Source organism: Stenella coeruleoalba (assembly GCF_951394435.1).
Source record: "Stenella coeruleoalba genome assembly, chromosome: 16".
In the NCBI taxonomy this organism is placed as follows: Eukaryota; Metazoa; Chordata; class Mammalia; order Artiodactyla; family Delphinidae; genus Stenella; species Stenella coeruleoalba.
This window is the reverse complement of record NC_137162.1, coordinates 19,432,337-19,451,482: the sequence shown is the minus strand read 5'-3', so window position 1 is coordinate 19,451,482 and position 19,146 is coordinate 19,432,337. Positions and strand designations below refer to the sequence as shown.

Here is a 19,146-nt window from a genome sequence, read left to right as displayed (position 1 = left end):
AGGCGGGGCCCAGCCTGCCTCACTGGGTTTTATTTCCGAATGAACGCTAAGGTGATGGTGGTGGGTGTGCAGTTGGAGGCATGAGGCTGTGCGTCTGCTCACGAGCTGGTGATCTTAGCAATACAGAATAATGCTTTCCTGTTGGGAGGTTTCCCTTGGCTCACTTGCAAGAGAACTCCTTAGGCTCAGGCCACATGGAGACGTGGTCAGAGCATCCGCCCACGCTGGGCTCTTTGTGAGCCCCAGGCAGAGTTCAACTTGAACCTCCACTTCTTCATCCATGAAATGAGTGAACTAAGCTAGTTGATCCCAAAAGCCCCTTAGAGCTCAAGACCCTTGATTCCAGCAAACCTGAGTGGCAAGTTTGTGGTCAGCCCCCTCCCTCCAGTGCCTGGCATGTGGCAGACTCTCAGAAAAGTTTGGAAAAACGACCAAGGGACAGATAAGTGAACTAGGTAAAGGTTTACCTTAAATGCCTGTTCTCCCTCTTTTACCCTTGGAATTAATTCTTCCAGATAATTCCCTCAGGAGTTCCTAGGTAAATCCCTCAATGAGTTGATTTAAATCCAAGGCTGAATCAACTTGCCTTCTGAGTAATTTCCTCTGTGTGGTGGAGGAAGGAAGGGGAAATATTTGCGTATTCCCGTGGCTTATGCCTCTGCTCCAGCCTAACTCTTGGGGCCTGTTTCCTAATCAAGGGGAACGGGAAATTGGCTGGGAATGATACCATACTTGCCTGACACAGGGATTCCAATCCATACCACCTGATTATGGCCGGAGGGGGGGGGCGTCCAGAGAGGCCTCCAGCTCCCCCACAGCAAGCACCATGTCAACAAATAGCAAGATGGCGGCCGAGCCCAGGGTAGCCCAGCTCTTTCTACACGTCTCACCTCAAAGACTTTGCTTGAAACTTTGCTCCCCACACACCTTTCCTTCCCCACTGGTCCTTGGAGAGTCCTCAGATAAGAATGTCACCCAGACTGGGGTAGCTGCATTTGCTTCAGCCTGCACCCCTCATCTGCATAATCTAAGCACGGTTTCCAGGGGAAGAAAGTGGAGTGAAGGGCACTGTATAGGAGGAAGAAATCCTGGGTTCTAGCCCTCACCCTGCCCCTGACTCTAGTGCTTTAGAGCTAATCTCTAATCTTGCTGGACCAAACTTCAGGGCTTGGTCTGCCTGAGGTCCCTCCCTGGTTTCATATCTCTGAGTCTCCGCTCTGCCTTGGAATGTGTCCCATTGTGTGGGCCTGTCCAGGTGCTGAGTGGCTGGAGGGGCCGCAAGCAGGGAGAGCCAGGGAGGGGGAAGCTGGATGCAGGCTGGGGTGATGTGCTAAGCCGCAGCCCACTTGCTGACATTTGCTTTATTGCATTAAATTCTTTCTCTGAAGGGTGAGTAAGTCCTCTAAATCAGGCATATGAGGATTGCTCATAAGCCAGTGAGTCACTGGAGGGTAAGCCAAGTGAAGCCCCACAGCTGGGGATGGCTCCGTAACTCTCACTCCCTTAATAGTCTTCTTATTAATTACACCTCCATTTTTGCCAAGACCAACTTTACATTGGCTTCCAGTGCCAGGTGGAGAATTAAAGCTGGTGTTATCCAGTTCCTTCATCCCCAGGTTTTGAAGGAACACCTCTCTTGGTCTCCAGCAATGCTTCAGGCAGAGATGTGTCTGGGAGAATAGAAATGTTAATTCTCTATTCTGTTCCCCAGCAGAGTCTGTGGGTGAGCTCCTCAGGTCTACCCTAGCTCCTGAGCTAGGCCTGACCTAGGGGCGGGAAATGTGAAAGCAGCTCACACCAATGTGCTCGCAGGAGCCCTGTGTACCCATGGCTCTCCTTTGTGTGAGGACCCAGGGAGAAAGCACCCCAGATCTCAATACCCTGAAAGGCTGCATCTCACTGAGTCGCTGGTGGTTTCTCTTCTGAACACCATAAAGTTGGTGACCACCCCTGTTTCCCTCTTTGCTCAGGCAAGGAGACAGCTCAGAACCAAATTTTTAGCCTACCTCTGGCAATTTTATAGGACCTTATGGCATATATTTTGGGTATCAACTCTACCTGGTTTCCATTAAAATTTACCAACTTTATTTTTCTTTACTTCCATTTCCACAGTGACTTTTAAAAAAGAACAACACTTGGGTAATAAATATTAAACATACCACAGTGCATTTATAGAATGAGGTAATATGAACGTAGAGAGAAGCCAGTACATCCTCGGTGTTGCTACTCTCCATCTCACTCTGAAGGATTTATCCATGGGACTGTATAAATCTTCACCTTCTCAGTAAATCTACCAAGTTTTGTATTCTTTCTGGAATAAACCCTGTCCAGAACCCAAACCCCATGACTAGGGCCTGGCTCCATGTCTTAGAATCTCTGGCACTGAGACCCTATATTCTGCTGTGGGTGACTTTCTATGGGGGGAGCCCTGGACCAGATGGCTCAAAGCCACAGCATAGATGATCCCAACCCTCACACACTGCATGTGATGGATGTGACTCTGTGCCTAGATAACCATCATCCGTCCATCCATTTAACACTGAGCACCTGCTAGAACCTGGGATTCAGTGGGGAAAGAGAGCTTCATAAGTACTGATGACTGTCCACTGGACTTTCTGTCCCAGAGTGGAGCTGGCCTCCCAAGGTGGACCCATGTCCCCAGCCCCACACAATCCCCTTCCCCAGCTCCCCTCTTCTTGGCTCGAGCTCCATCCTCTCCCTTCTGGCCCCAGGATGCTTCATGCCTAAGCTCCCAGATATGCCAGCCCGTGGACGTGGCTGTGTTTCCCCGTGCTAACCATCTGACCCCTGCCTTGGCTCATCCCTCAGCTTCTCTTGCATTGTTTACTACCTTGTCTTGAACACTGTATTAGTCTTGCCCCACCTCCAGCCCCCCACCAGTGTGCAAAAAAAGTGAGTTCTGGCTTTCCTGGTGGCTCAGTGGTTGAGAGTCCGCCTGCCGGTGTAGGGGATACGGGTTCGTGCCCCGGTCCAGGGGGATCCCACATGCCACGGAGCAGCTGGGCCCGTGGGCCATGGCTGCTGGGCCTGCACGTCCGGAGCCTGCGCTCTGCAACGGGAGAGGCCGCGACGGTGAGAGGCCTGCATACTGTAAAAAATAAAAATAAAAAATATATATAAATAAAAAAAAAAAAAGAAGTGAGTTCTTATTGAGCCATGGTCCTTTCTCAGTCATTTGGCTAATATCAAAAGTGTGCATTAAGCACCTACTATGTGCCACAAGTCAAACTAGGCATGCACACAGGCATCATCTCTTTAATCCTCAACACAACACAGTACAAATGATTTTATTGTCTCCATTTCCAGATGCATAAACTGAGCCTCAGAGATATTAGGTAACTTGCCCAAGATCACACAGCTAGTAAATGGTGGAGGCTGGGATGAAACTATTTCATTGATCCTGTACGCCTCTGAGCACGTGGGGTATACAGTAGGTACTTTTGTCCATTGGGCTTTTGTCTTCAAGGGAGAGAGTCTCCTCAGGCCACATTAGAAAAAACACAACCTTGGGCTTCCCTGGTGGCACAGTGGTTGAGAGTCCGCCTGCCGATGCCGGGGACACGGGTTCGTCCCCCGGTCCAGGAAGATCCCACATGCCGTGGAGCGGCTGGGCCCGTGAGCCATGGCCGCTGAGCCTGCACGTCCGGAACCTGTGCTCCGCAGCGGGACAGGCCACAACAGTGAGAGGCCCATGTACAGCAAAAAAACAAAAAAACAAAAAAACCACAACCTTTTGTGTATAGACATGAATGGCATTTAATGCCCAGTTACACTCCACTCCAGCTACAGTGGATTTATGACAAGCTCCTTTCAACAAGCCATGCTCCCTCCCGCCTCTTTTCACATTCTGCCTCCTCTGCCTGGAACACGTTTCTCCCCTAAATTCACCCTTCAACTAAATAACTCCTATTTGTCCTTCACTTCTCAGCTCAAACTTCACCTCTCCGGGGAAGCCTTCTCAGGCTCCCAGACTAGGTCAGACGTCCCTGTTCAATCTTTCATAGCTCCCTATCTATATCTTTTCTTCATATTTCACCAAAGTTTAAGAATTATTCATTTACCTGTGATTATTTTATTAATGTTTGTCATCAGACTAAAAGCAGTAGGAGAGCAAAGATTATATTGAATTTCAAGAGGAATCTAGCACAGGGCCTGATTTATAGTAGGTGTTCAATAAGTATTGGTTGAGTGAAGGCGTGAATGAATGACAAGATAGGAATGAAAAGCTGTCAGAACCAGAAGCTGCTCTTTCCATCTCTCTCAAAGCCCATGCTGTCCTCTGCACATAAGCTCATAAACCTGTTAACCCCAGGTCCCACTTTTGAATCCCTCCCCAGTCCTAAAGGAAACAGGTTTCCTAGATTTAATTACTGCTACCATATTGGTCAGAGTCCATGTCAGCACATCACCTCATTGGTCACTGGTCAGCCTATGGATACTGGTCAGCCTATGGACACCTTGGGTCAGGTGTCCACCCTGGCACCAATCAGTCTCCTCTAAGTTCAGAGAGCTGCCTAGCTCAGAATCCCTGAGCAAGGACTGTAGATGAAGCAGTTTCAGCTAGAAGGGGTGGAGATCCTGCCACACACTGGACTAACTTGCCACTAAAGAATTTAATTAATGCCCAAAGACTGAGTATTCAATAAGAAGGCCCTGGAGATGACCAGATAGCCTGGGCACAGGAAAACTCAGCCCTATCCTTCTTGTCCCACCTCTGGTGAGTGCCCTCATATTATCAATTAGGGTACCTAAATTTAAAATCATGGTAGTATTTATTTATAGTAGCAGGTCAGATCCCTTCCTGCCACACACATCCACCCCCATTCACTTATAAAGTTTATAGAAACCTAGAAGCCACTAGGTGGTAGTTTAAAATAGACCCTTGAAGCATCCCTACGCTTTTCATCCTGGGCTTCTCCAGCAGCCAGGAGAAAATGTGCTGCTCGAGAGGAATAAACCTCCCAGAGAGTGAAGCCTCAAATATATCTCTAAGGTAGGAAGGCGAAAACAGTTTATCTCCAGCCCACGAGGAAAAGAATAGTAGACTTAGAATCAGGAAGCAGAGCTGCCAGACCCTGGGTAATCTAACTGCTTAGGACCTTTATTTATTTTTTTATAGATTTATTTATTTATTTATCTTTGGCTGCGTTGGGTCTTCCTTGCTGCGCGTGGACTTTCTCTAGTTGCGGCGAGTGCTTCTCATTGCACTCATTAACGTGCGTGGGCTTCTCATTGCAGTGGCTTTTCTTGTTGCAGAGCATGGGCTCTAGGCCCGCAGGTTTCAGTAGTTGTGGCGCACGGGCTTAGTTGCTCTGCGGCATGTGGGATCTTCCTGGACCAGGGATCGAACCTGTTTCCCCTGCATTGGCAGGGGGATTCTTAACCATTGTGCCACCAGGGAAGCCTGCTTAGGGCCTTTCAAAAGACCTTTAAAAAAGCACTTAATATGGGCAGGTTGTACGCCGGCTGTATTTTTTTTTTTTTTTTTTTTGCTGTACACAGGCCTCTCACTGTTGTGGCCTCTCCCGTTGTGGAGCACAGGCTCCGGACGCGCAGGCTCAGCGGCCATGGCTCACGGGCCCAGCCGCTCCATGGCATGTGGGATCCTCCCGGACCGGGGGACGAACCCATGTCCCCTGCATCGGCAGGCGGACTCTCAACCACTGCGCCACCAGGGAAGCCCCGCTTAGTTCTTCTTGAGTGAACTTTGGTTGTTTATGTCTTTCAAATAATTTGTTTATTTCATCAAAGCTGCTGACCTGCCTGGGGACACTTTGCTGCCGTCTTAACACACACACACACCTCCATTGGTGTTATACACCTGGAGAACTACTGGGTTTGGGGCCTCATCTCCCCTGTCCCATTCTGCACATCAGTGCCTGAGCATGCACACTGTTGACGTGTGTGGTTTAATGGCCAGAGCACTGGACTGGGAGTCAGGGCACTCCGTTCTCACTCCTGCTCTGTGGCTCACCAGTCATGTCTCTTTAGGCACATTAGTTAATGTCCCAGGGCTTGGAGTTTCTCAATACCTAAGGGAAGGGGGTTGAATTAGATCAACTCAAAGGCTCCTTCAAGTACCAACATCCTATGAGTCTACGACTTAGTGGCCTTGCTGATAGAGAGCTAATAATTTACTTAACCTGGCAGGACATCTAAGTTTTATTTACTTTAATAATATTTATCAAAACCCAGAGCTTAACTACTCACTTCATGCTCTTATATCTTCTCTGGTTTCCTGTTTATCCCAAAGGTTATCAAACTGCCCTTTGGGCTTATAAAATCTCTTTTGTGTTCACTACATATTATTAAATGAACAAAAAGCAGGTTTACACAGCTGTATGTATCCCATTTTATTTTTTTTTAAAGTGTGTGTATACTTGTATGTGTAAAATATATATACAATATATATAATAAAATTATAAGTATATATAATAGATTTATATAAATGTAATATATATATTTATATTGATATTTACATTTGTATAGTCTGAACAGATGTGTATCAAAATTTAGGATGACTTTTTCTGGATGGTGAAATAACTGGTGATTTTCAGTTTATTTTTTCTTTATATATTTCTGTCCTTTGCAATTTTTGTCCAATGGAATTGCTTATATTTTTAATACTTATTACTTACAAACACAGTAGCTCACAAACCAATAAGTTATATCTCCTTTGGACTCAGAATCCCCTGCTCCTTTAACTTCTTCTCTGGTGTCTTCTCCCAGGTTGGCTACATGTCTTTCCATTTTAAAAAACAAGACGATGGAGGAGGGGGTTCTTGACACATGGGACCAAGTCATCTAACCTCTGGGGAGTCAGCCCTTTCTAGCCCCAGCTTTTGACTATCCCCCTTATCCCCAACCTCCAGTCTCTCTCCTTTTGTATCAGTATGTTGGGGACCAACATTTTCCTCAACAGGTCTTCCCAATTTTAGTTTCTCCCTCTACAACTGATCTTGAGCACTTCCAGCTTTCATTCACTCATTTGTTCATTCATTCATTCACTCATCATAAATTATGCGTAAATCAGAATAACTGAATAAGTGTGTGGTTTAGAGTTGAGGGCTGAGGTTTGAGTCTGAACCTGCCCGAGGTATACCAGGATCATGTGAAAAACCCTTGGAAAACTGTAAAGACTGGACCAGTGGGAACTGTCATTGCCCAGGCCCTGTGCTTATCCCCATGGAGGAAATGAGGGGGAGGAGCCTCTGTCCTGAAGAAGCTTAGAGTTGTCTGGGAGGGTCCAGGCGTAAATGCAGAGGGGTAGGGGGAGGGCAGGGAGGGATGCAGAGATAATATTCATAGACATGGGAATGAATGACTGGATTCTGCAGAGGATGAAGAAGGCTGAGTCAAGAATCACCATGGGGTGTGGGGATGGGGTGACTGAGAAAATAGTGTGCCATTAATGTATTTGTCAATCCATCTACTCATTCATTCCACAAATACGCATTGAGCATCTGACACCAGCCTGGTACTGTCATAGTTGATAGAAAGGAAGCAGCAAACAAAACAGATAACAATCGCCCATCTACCCCATTTTGTGCATTCCATGAACAACAGAGAGAAAGGAAGTAAACAAGTATATAAACAAGATCATTTCCAAGGGTGATAAGTGCTATGAAGAAAATAACACTGGGTAGTGTGTCAGAGAGCAACCAGGGGAGGTGACATTTGTGCTTGTGTGTCATTAGCTGAAATAGAATTCAGGAGCTGGACTGAGGAGAGAGATGGTGAATTTCATGGTAGAGCTGCTGACTCAGAGATGTTAAGATTCCCCTCCTGGTGAAAATGTTTAACCTTTTATTAAACTCTGCCTTGTATCATTCTCTGGCTCAGAAACATTCAATGGGTTCCCACTGCCCTCTGGACAAAATCCTAATTCTTTAGCTTGACATTCAAGGGCCTTCACAATCTCCTCCAGCCTGCCCATCTGCCTGCCCACATCCTCACATGAACCTTCCATTCTGGCCTCAGTGGGCTCTTCATTGTCTCCACTTAGGCTGTGTCCCTTTGCACCTCCATACTTGGGTCCTGGGAAAGTCTCCTGAGTTCTCTTGTCCACAACTATCCTGCTCTTCTCAGGGCTCAGGCCTTTTCTCTGCCTGCCTGCTCTCTTAGATTGTTTAAACGTCTCATAAGCAAAGGACTGACTCTCCTATAAGAATGTGTCTCTTTGAGGGAGGACCTGGCCCCTTCATGATCCTCTCTCCATTGGATTTGCTCTGTACACCTGCCCAGAAACACATTAAGTAGCTTTACAGATCAATCATCTTGTATAAAATAAAGAAGGAAAGACAGAATGAGAAGAGTCCAGAAAACCAAAGAGTTTCCCCCTCCAAAATTCACGGAGCCAGAAGATGACAGAATTAAGCTGTGGTCAGGTGTTCAGAAGCAATCAAAAAAGAAGGGAATCAGTTTACTAGAGGAATTAGAAGTTGGAATAAACTCCATCTACTTTGTGCATCTAGGGATGAAGCTGCTTGGCGTTGCATGCTCTGAGCCAGAGAGTTCTGGGATTCCTCCCATTCCTCAATCCACAAGAGGGGCAGAATCCTGGACTCTGGTCCAGAGGAATCCATAGTGCCTCTCTCCAAGGCTTCCTTCCTCAGTTTCATAGGCTTCATCATAATTTCTTCCCTTTAACCTGTGGGGGAATGGAGGACCTCAGTTTACCCATCTGAAATGCAGGATTGTGGGGGATCAGCTGCCCCTGCCCTTCCCTCCTCCCCTTCAGCATCATTTGATACTGATGCTCAACTTCTGTGCTTTGAGGCTATGATGTCAGGGCAGTGGGAGGTTAGGAGAGAGACACATGACTGTCATGATGGATGTTTGGGATGAAATCGATACCGTAAATACATATTCATCGTGACACTCCTTATGCTGCATCTTTCATCTGGGGAATCTAAAAGCCCTGGACAAATGGTAATTAATATTCACAGTAGCTTCCACAGGAGGAGGCAGTCTGCCTGCCAAAGGCCAGAGGGCCATAGTCTGAGTACCCCTCCCTCAACCCTCCCTGCTCGCTCCCAGCTGCTGCCTACCCCAAGGTGGCAATTGTGAGGTGGATAGGATGCTTAGGTCTTAGACATCTTTGGGGGATTTCTCTGCCTAGAAGGCTCCCAGAGCAGGTGGAGGCTCCCAACTAACCTCGGGCTTCCACCCCTACCCTGCTTTCCCAGAGGATGACTAAGTGTAAACCAGGGCCGGAGTGGGAGGATTTCCTGCCTCCACCAGCAAGCTGGGGCCAAACAACTAGTTAGCTGACTCAGCAGGAGCCACATGGCTCCAAAAATGCAACTACCTCTGCCCAGATACACCTCATGCTCCCTTGGCCCTTTGGGCACAGTCACCTGCTCGTCCTCCCTCTTCCCCCTACCCCAGGGGAGCTACTCCAATTAATGTTTGCCTTAACTCTGATTATAGAGGAACTGTATGCTCATCAAAGAACACTTGGAAAATATAGAAAAATATAAAAGGGAGAATTATTTTAGTAATCCCATAATTCCACAACTCCCCAAATAACCACTGCTGAAATCTTGTTACACTTCTTTTCTATTCTTTCTAGGTTTTTTGGCTTTTATCTAAAAATTAATATATAACCATGGCAAATATATATACATAAAATTATATATTGCGTATATATTATTTTATATATTAAAAATAAGACAGAAGGTTATAAAGTAAAAAGTTGAAGTCTATCCTAACTCTCTATTCCTACCCAAGAGGAAACTACTGTTAAGAGTTTCTTGAGTATCCTTCCAGAAATTGCCTATTGCACGTCCCAGCGTGTATATGCACACTCATTTTACATGGCTGAGGTCATACAGTATTGAATAATTCAGCCTTATCTTCACCTCACATGAATACATGAGCATTTTCTATTCCATTAATAATTATTGGTTAAACAACGTTTTTATCGACTGCCTAACATTTTATATTTTTGGTATGCCATAGTTTATTTAACCTTTTGCCTATCGTTGGACATTTACTCAAGTGAGGGGCAGGGAGAAGGAGGCAAGTCAGAATGAAGCGTTGGGAGGAGGAAGCGAGCTAGCTGAGACTGAGGACCTAATGTGTGCCAACCACTTTTCCTATCTGCCCAATCATTCAATGTGAGAATTTAGGTCCTGTTCCCATCCTGCAGATGAGGCAACTGAGGCCCAGAAAGGTTAAGGAAGAATCTGCTTATAGGTAAGAGAGTCAGGTTTTTTGTTTGTTTGTTTGTTTGTTTGTTTGCGGTACGCGGGCCTCTCACTGCTGTGGCCTCTCCCGTTGCGGAGCACAGGCTCACGACGCGCAGGCTCAGCGGCTATGGCTCACAGGCCCAGCCGCTCCGCGGCATGTGGGATCTTCCCATACCGGGGCACGAACCCGTGTCCCCTAAATTGGCAGGCGGACTCTCAACCACTGCGCCACCAGGGAAGCACGAGAGTCAGGTTTTAAAACAAGATTTGTCAACTCCAAAGTCCATGGCTGTTCTCTTTCACCAAGATGACTTGGAAAAGTCCCAGGGTTTAAGATTTCCCATTGCTTAGCATAGGGGTGGGGAGAGCCCTTCATTCACTTATTCTCTCATTCATTCCAATAACATTGATGTGCCAGGCAAGAGGAATTCAGGGTGGGAAAGACCCTGTCCTTGCTCTCTAGAAGGTCACAGTTGCATGGGGGTAGACGTGTAAATAAGTCATCAACCTGGTGTGGGAGAGGAAGATGCAAGGTGCCATAAGGGTCAAACTAGGGGTTCCTCTCCCATTCTCCAAAGGTCAAGGAAGGCCTCCAGGATGAGGACACTGTATGCTGAGTCAGTCCTCTGGCACCAGCCAGGAAGTGCCAGTGAGGCCTGAGACGCCTCTGCTTCCTCTCCTCCCCAACCCCATGCGCCCCAGTCACTGGAGGCAGGAGTTGGCTCCACCCGAACCTGGCTTTTGTCTCTGGCTTCCTGCCCTTCACCGATTGGGTTGCCAGGCTCCCACGGCAGTCGAGTGGGTGGTGGGCCGCCAATTTCTGAGAAAAATTTCAAGCTGATGTTTCCGGTTTGTTTTCTAGGAGTTCAGGAAATGTTTATCATACTCTGGGGAAGAGTGGACAACACAAAAGGATTAGTTAAATGCTTGGGCTCTGGGTGGACAGATCTGGGTTACAGTCCTGTTTCCACCATTTGCTCTGAGACTGCTGGAAAATCACCAGTATCAGTCAGAACTCTTAGTAACAAGCCACAGAGATGGACCTGGACGATCCTAAAAAAAAAAGGGAATCCAATGCAGTAGAACTGGCAGGGATTCAACAGGGGTAGTCTTGGGAAAGGAGCAGAAATTAAGGCAGTGCTCAAGGCCCAGAGCAGCAGAAGGCACAAAACCACCCTTTGGCCGGGAAGCATCTACTGAGGATGCCGATGTCACGGCAGCCAGATACCACAGCGAACAGAGTTCTAACTCTCCAGCACTCCAGGGCTCAGGGCCCAAGCCTCAGGTCATGTGCCCACACGCATTGCCAGGAAGCTGGAAGGGGGAGGATTTGCCCTTGGACCTCAGTGGTAGGAGGTAGGGTGCTTCCTTCCTCCAAGCCGACACACAAGGGTAAGTCCTGCATACGTCAGGGGGCTTTGGAGCCTGGATACCGAAAAACTCAATGTCCCGGAAATGCCTAACATCTCAGAGCTTTTGTAAAATAGAGACATTAAGGGAATTCCCTAGTGGTCCAGTGGTTGGGACTCAGCGCTTCCATTGTGGATGGGGCACGGATTCAATCCCTGGTTGGGGAGCTAGGATCCCGCAAGCCGCGTGGCCAAAAAAATAAAAATAAAAAATAAGATAGAGACATTTATAATGTCCACCTCACAGGATTGCCATGAGGATTTTTTTTCTTTTAAAGAAGTAAAGTGCCTAGCACAGTGCCAGATACCCAGTAAATGCTCAGTAGATGTTAGTTTACTATTATTGTTGTTGTAATTATTAGTATTATTATTATTACTCTTATAATCCACTTTCTCTCTTTTAAAGTAAAAAACATGGCTAGTTTTCACTATAAAGTAATATATGCCATAGATAGAAAAGTTAAAAAATACTGAAAAGTTGAAAGAAGAAAATGAAATCTCCTACCACCCACAGAAAACCACTGTCAACATTTTGCTGTTTCCTGCCAACCTGTTTTCTATGTATTGGTTTGGGTTCTTTCGTTCTTTCTTTTTTCCTTTCAAACAGCTGTGATCATCCTGTGTGTACAGTTGTGTATCCTACCTTATAGCCTCTGCACTTCCTCATGTTATTAAAGACTCTTTGTAATCATCATTCTTAGGAGCTGCAAAATATCCGGTGGAGTGGATAGACTCATTCCCCAAGTATTGTTTCCACTGTTTGGAGGCGTGGCGGCAAAGAGGGGTGGTATGCATTTACAAATTATGAGTGTTTTTTCAAAAACTGTTTCTGATTCTGGAATGCTTCTTTGGAATACCAACTGATGCTTAATTGACATCAATTAAGCAATTTGTTCAAGAAACTTTCAAGAGACTGTTTCCTAAAATTCCCACAAATCTGATGCAGGTCAGGGGACAGGACCCTACTGGATGCGTACCACATCATTGAATTTTTTTTTTTTTCTTTTTGGCTGTGTTGGGTCTTCATTGCTCTGCGCGGGCTTTCTCTAGTTGCGGTGAGTGGGGGCTACTCTTCCTTGTGGTGCGTGGGCTTCTCATTGCGGTGGCTCCTCTTGTTGCGGAGCATGGGGTCTAGGTGCACGGGCTTCACTAGTTGTGTCACACGGGCTCAGTAGTTGTGGCTCAAGAGCTTAACTGTTCCATGGCATGTGGGAACTTCCCGGACCAGGGCTCGAACCCTTGTCCCCTGCAATTGGTAGGTGGACTCCCAACCACTGCGCCAGCAGGGAAGTCCCCTTCATTGAATTTTGACAGGGCATTTTCACTGCCACCAAGAGTATGAGTGCCACAGCCCCATAGTCACCTGGACAGGGCAGGCCTGCCCACTGCTTTCTCACGTTCCCAATATGCTCAACCACTGTTTAGACTGGGGTGGTTTATCTTGCCTGTGAAATTACCTGCCTTTAGTGTAGTAGGAAGTGCCCTGGCTCTTTCTTTTGGCAGCTTGGGACTTGGGGCGATTTTCTTACATCTCTCAACCTCTTCTGGAAAATGAAGAGAATCGTGTATAAATTCACTTAGACAGTGTTTCTTCCTTCTTCCTGGAGAGTTTCATATTCTTCCCTTCTTCACCTTACATCCCCCACGAACACACACCCCGACTCGGCCCCAGCCCCCTTCCAGCCTCCTGGCACCTGCCGGTCCCAGGCTGAGCTCCAGGAAGTGGCTCCCGCCTACGGAGCACCCAGGGATCACGTGACCCGGCTCCCCACCAGGGGTGAGTAAAATGCCATAGGTGCTGATTATTTGGACTTCCTGGGCAGGGCCCGGCAACGGCCAGCGGTGGAGCTTTGGAAACAACAATAATTAGTATTTTGCAGAGTGTGATTCTGATTGCCTGGCCGAGGAGAGGGTCCCACCCTGAGCTGGGAGCTCCGTGGGAACTGCCCCGGCCACATTCCCCGGAAGCGCTTGCGCAATGGGCACCCGCGCCCAGCCGGCAGGGAATCCAAGGGTGCCGCGGGCAGGCAGAGGATGCGCCCCAGCCTACCTGGGTGCAAATACGCTCTGGCAATGCCCTGGTCACCGGTGTGGGAATGAAGTGACCGGAAAGGGTAACTGAGGAGGGCAAAGGGAAATGAAATCGTCCTTTCCCCTCCCAACCACACCTCCCGGCCTTCTGAAACACCATTAAAACCTAAAAGAAGCAGGGGGCTCAGAGCTATCCTTGCCCAACTCTCTCCTTTCATGCAGTTGGAAACTGAGGCCCAAGCAGAAGTGAGTTGGTCTACTTGAAGTTTCGATAAGAAATGACCAAATGAGACTGTCAGGAGCTTTCGGAAGCGCTGTCCACGACATTGTTAATTGCGTGCGATTTCAGTGGCTCAGAAAGGCTTTCCGACCCCCCAACTCCCCAACACCTGAAATTCCACTTCACTTCTGTAAGGCTTTGATGCCCAGTAAAAGTTAAGCTTCCCCTGGCGGGGATCACTTTCCATGTCAGTAAGCAGTAGTTTCTGTTCCTTTTCTGAGAGCAGGTGTGATGGGGGAGGGACGGACATAAAACTTCACTGTGCCAGGAGGAGTCCTCTGATGACTTCCCAAATATGGTGTTTTCAGTTTTCAATACACTTGCAATGGCAATTTCCAGTCACCTTGGCAACAATGCTGTGAGGTGGGAGAACACTTAACTGTCATTCCCATTCATTAGATGAGCAAATGGAGGCCCTGAGGAGTTCAGTAACTTGCCCAAGGACACACAGTAAGTACCCAGACAGAGTTGAAATCCTGGCACTCAGCTGCTCCCCATAGCCAGTACAAGGGTGTGATGTTAGTATTTTTGTTGACTGGTTTATAGAAAAGCATTAAACAAGTCCTGGGGCTCAAGATTTGAGAGGACTTGGAGTAATATAGTGCAGAATGCCTGCCTTCTCTCGTTTGAGCCTCACCGACAGCCCTAGGCAAACATCATCCCATTTTCCAGAAGAAAAACCTAAGGCTCAGAGATTTACTAAATTCATTCAACTGTGAGGACCTCCAGGGCAACAAACTCGGTCATGTCTCTCTTTTTATGTCTGAGCCATAACTTTATCTATGAATGTTTATTGAGTGTTTGCAGAAAGAATCCTAAAACAGTCTGTGCATTTTACAGATGAGAAAACTGAGGTCTGCAGCATTAACAAATATGCCTGGGTCCCATAATTAGTGGCAGAGCCTGGACCTCAGAGTTCTCGATCCCCACTCTGGTGTCCTTTCCACTTCATTCATCCATTCATCCATTCATTCATCCAACTGTGAGAACTGAGCTGACACACCTCCAGGTACTGTGCTGGGCTGAGGATACAAACAGGACGGGGAATAGTGTGAGAAGAGTTGAGTACTTGCTTTGAGTACAAAAACCTAAGGGAGGGGTGGAGTGCCAAAAAATAATATTTTAATGCAATATTTTAAAAAAATCACGTGGCAATCTAAGGCCCATAGGCCTTCAGCCTATTTTTGTAAATAAAATTTTGTTAAGATTAAATCCCAGTCCCTGTTTTGAGGAGCCCACCAGTTTCATCAGGGCAGAGAAGCCCAAACGGAGTATTTATTTACTTCTACATGAACGTCCTCAGGAAGCAAGCAAGAGGTGAGGGGGAGTGCCGGGGCAGGGAAGGAAATGTGCAGAAGTCTAGCTGTACTCCAGCTGGGGTTATTAGGGGGAATGACAGCAAAGTTCTTTGGTGTAGTAGAGACAAGGTGACGAGGCAGGGGAAGGAGTGGTAGGTAAGCAGGTCTCAGAGATTAAGGAGAGGACAGAGTAACGCAGGGCCCACCAGGCTGAGAACGTCCTCTAAGGATTTTGGACCTTACATCACAGGCTGACACTGAAACAGGAGAATAAGACACAAACCAGAGGGGGCAAATCTTCCCTCAGAAATACGTTCACACCACAATGAATATGTTTGGCTGGCTGTCCCTAGATGTACCTGGGGTATTTGCCCCCCTCTAGTCCTTGTCTGCCATCCTGGGGCTCTGTGGCCTCATCTGTGCCTGGACCTCTCCTAAGGGCAGAAGATGCCCGCAAGCTGCTACTGCCTCAAGTGAGCTGCTAGAAGCCAGGGAACACCTTGGAAGAATGGGAGCCGCCATGGAATTCTCCTCACTTGCTGAGAATATTAGAAATGCATATTTAAAGATATTCCATGTGAATCAGAAGAGAGCCTGGCATAAAATAAATACTCAAAAAATGATGCCTGTTACTTTATGTTTATTATAAAAGTATTTTAAACAATTTTTAAAGTTATGATGTGAAAGACCCATGTTTGAAGGATGTTGTCCTTCATATGTTTGTCCTTCCTCATGTTTATGTTGGTTATTGATGGTTGCAAGATGTATCTGCTAGATCAGGCTGTCGGCTAATAGCTGAGAGGGCAGGGTGTTTGGGAGGGACTAGAATCCTGGGGAAGGTTTAATGCCAGAGGACTTCCTGGAGGGGGTGGCTGGGCGGAGAGTTTTAAAGGAATTGATGAGAAGATGGCTGAAAGCATGCTGAATGACATGGCATCTGAAAGATGGAACAATTTTGCCTACCTTCTCTGAGAATTAACTGATATCATATACATTAAATGGTTGGCATGTAACAAGAACCCAGTTAGTGGTGGATGATGAACGGGGGTGGGGAGAGAACGAGGGAAAGGGGCTGCGAAGCAGGAGACCTCGGTTCTAGGCACACCTGTGCCTCTGGTTAGCAATGTGAGACTTTGGGTACATCACTGGCCCTCTTGACACCTCAGATTTCTTTTCTTTAAAATGGATTATTCAGGTTAAGATTTCCACCTCTGAGAGTCCCTGATTATAATAAATACTAAATAATAACAGCTATTGTTTATTACCACCTACCATATACCAAGCACTTTTCTAAGTGATAAACATCTCATTTGATTTTCACAACAAAGCTGTTAGTGGACTCCATTATTATTCCCATTATATTGATAAGGAAATAGAGGCTCAGAGAATTAAAGTAACCTGTACAAATGGTAGCTTTAGTAAATAGGGTCTCTGACTCCAGGAAAGCAGAGAGATGCTGCCTCCTGGGAGCTGTCCCCTCTACGGAGAAGCATTTTCCCACATAGCTGGGACTGGTGCTGGCTGTGACTCCCTGGAGACACCGATGCTACAGGAAGGAGTCTGCCCTCCTTCCCGGCCTCACTGCCCAGTTTCTGCGGCAGCACTGGCCCATAACTTGAACATCCAGCCACCCACCCTCCCACCCACACTCCCACCTCAGCACTGACTTTCCCCAAAAGCTGTGTCACTCCCACCAGATGACAGGAAAAAGTTCTGTGGTTGAATCACAGTGACCACTTCCTGTTTCGTTCAGGGTCCCCTGTGCTCCAGAGCCCTGTTTAGTAATAAGAGCCATGATACGTATGACCCCCAGCTGCCAGGGAGGCTTAGTCACCCCTTCCTGTGCCCTTATCCTACCAGGTTGAGAGGCACCAGCTCTCGACTTCAGCCCTATTCCACAACCTTGCTATGGAAAGCCTGGCAGGAGACCCTGGTTGTCCTGGGGCTGGGTAAGGAGGGTAAAGAACGAGGACCCCATCCCTCCAGACCTGTGATGTAAGGCTGACGGGGACAGGTAGGCGGATGTTCAAGCCTTAGCCATGAAGCAAGGAGTAGTCACTGACCCTATGGGTGCCTCCTGGGCACCCACTCAGGGGATATTGTTGTCTCCAAGCACAGGGTTCAGGACTCTGAGTGGAAAGACAAACACAAACGAGGTTGTGTGTGCTGGGGGAAACCCCAATCCTCTCCCAGTCACACAGAAAGGGCTTCCTGGAGGTTGACAAACTGCAAGGAACGTTGAGTGTGAGAGCGGAAGAAGTCACCAAATATTTGAAAGGCTGTCTGGTGGGGGACACTTCCTCCGGGTAAATGCCGAGAGCAGGATCCAGGAATATTGTTTAAGATCTTTCGAAGTCTTAAGCCTCTAATGATCATATTTCTTGCCCACCCTCCTCCCGGAGGTAATATAAAATCGAGCAATCTAATTCCTAAAGACAAGTATAAGGATGTCCAATAAGGTTCTGATTTTTCTCACAATGACCACTTTAGTGTTTTCGTTTCTTTTGTTTTCTTTTTTTAAATAGTATCAAATATCAATGTCCCTTGAAAATTTGTTTATGCTTTCAGATGCCTCCACTTTCTGATCCTGTCAGCCCGGTTTGGTCTGCCTGTTGGATGGGTGTCACTGGGCCACATGTGTTGTCTAATATAGGGAAGATCTTTCTCACCACTTGTGTTGTGTGACCACTGAGTGGGCTGCCCAGGGAAGGAGTGCCTGGTCCTTGATGTGTTCCCACCCCCACGAGGTCAGAAGTCCCCAGGATGGGGATGTGTTGTGTGGGAACGGGAGTCAGGAAAGGGGGTGGCTCATCCTCTCAAGTCCCTTCCAGTCTGGTGATGCAGGGGTGGGAATTCCAAGCACTTCGGAAAGTAAGCGTTCCTCAGGCCCGCTCCAGGCTAGGGGTCACCAGCTGTGGGGATGGCCTCCGGGGTCCTGTTGGGGATTTTGAGGAGAAGAATTTCCCTTCCCCCAGGGAAGGCAAGCTTAGCCCCACCTTGGAGGCTTTGGGACCAGCCCTGCAGGTACATCTGGAAAACCAGCCACTGCCACAAGATGGTGCCAGTGGTGGATGGGCCAGGACCAAACGGGTGGGACTAAGGGGCATCTGGGCCACTAACCCAAGCAGTCTGTGTTTAGTCCTGTTTACACAAATGCTGCCCCCAGCTCCTCTGCTTGACAAGAGCTCCTTGAAAGTCACAGCTGCCTTATTGGTCCTTGTATACCTGGTACCAGCCCCCAGTTAAATTAATTGAACGAATAGAGTCAGGAGAAGTGGGGTGGCATATTTCTTTTAGGCAGTACATAAATGCACATTCTATAGACAATAAATAGAATGCTTTCTGATTGTTTAGTGACTTTCCAAAAGGATACACAGTAAACTGGCCATGGCATTTGCCCCTGGAAGAGGAGACCAAGGGACGAGGTCTGGGGGTAGGAGGGAGACTCTCAGTCACTTAGTGTCATTTTTATCATGTGCATTTATTATTTACATAAACTAACATAAAAATGCTGGCTTAAAAATTTTCCAAAGTGCTTTCAGCAACGACAGCAGGTGATTTAAGAAGTAGAATGGAAGTACTGGATTTTGCAAGTGCGTGACACTCCCTAGAAGGGGCTCTCAACTTTTACTCAACTTTATTGACTTTCAGTTTACAGTTTTCACCACACTGCAGTGTTTATTGTCCAGGATAGAGCTCATTAAACACATCGGGTTAAAGGCGGGCTTGTGGTGAGGGCAGCAAGCACACTTTCCCCAAGAGAGGAGTCAGAATAAGGTACCTCAAATGACAGTCACCAAGATGACCAAGAGTTACTGGCAAAAGATTACCTTGGAAGTCATGTTGTTTTTAAAGAAAGTGAGTCAAAATACTTCTTTGTTAAATCAGTTATTCCAGACAAGCTACAGAGTAGA

General features: G+C 47.1%; 1 pseudogene across 1 annotated transcript in view; it reads left to right on the top strand.

The window, feature by feature from the left end:
• Window positions 1-844: 844 nt before the first annotated feature.
• The window catches only part of LOC307175171 (large ribosomal subunit protein eL28-like), a 33,571-nt pseudogene continuing 15,269 nt past the window's right edge, over window positions 845-19,146 (top strand). The window contains exon 1 of the transcript in view: window positions 845-862. The product of the transcript in view is annotated as a large ribosomal subunit protein eL28-like (transcript). The remainder of the gene's footprint in view (window positions 863-19,146) is intronic.